Here is a 582-nt window from a genome sequence, read left to right on the forward strand (position 1 = left end):
TTTCGTCGTCTCTGTTCCCTTTCTTCGTGAAACAATACATTCTTTAGCCAATATTTCAAAATTCTTCTTTTCCAGACTATAGTTTTATAGGGAAACAACACTTTTGGGTATATTTTGACAATTTTCTGTTGGAAATTATTTTTACTTGGAAAGAATTATCCTTGGAGGAGGAAGATGGTTTTAAATTGTAAAATTGGGATTCCTACCCCAACCCTAGGGGCCAGGACGGGGCCCAAAAGGGAAAATTAGCCAATTTTTCAAAAATCTTCTTCGCAAAACTCGGAGTCCTATACTACAGTCATTTTCTCTGCATGGATGGAAAGATCATCAGGGGCTTTATTTAAATTGTAAATTTCAGGACCCCCGAGCTATCCGTTCCCCTTTGGGGAGGGGGTAAAGTTTACTATAGTTTATATAGGGAAACAATACTTTTTGGTATATTTTGACAATTTTCCGTTGGAAATTATTTTTACTTGGTGAGAATTATCCTTGGAGGAGGAAGATGGTTTTAAATTGTAAAATTGGGATTCCTACCCCAACCCTAGGGGCCAGGGCGGGGCCCAAAAGGGAAAATTAGCCAAT

This window comes from Mizuhopecten yessoensis, unplaced genomic scaffold, assembly GCF_002113885.1.
Source record: "Mizuhopecten yessoensis strain PY_sf001 unplaced genomic scaffold, ASM211388v2 scaffold715525, whole genome shotgun sequence".
Classification (NCBI taxonomy): Eukaryota; Metazoa; Mollusca; class Bivalvia; order Pectinida; family Pectinidae; genus Mizuhopecten; species Mizuhopecten yessoensis.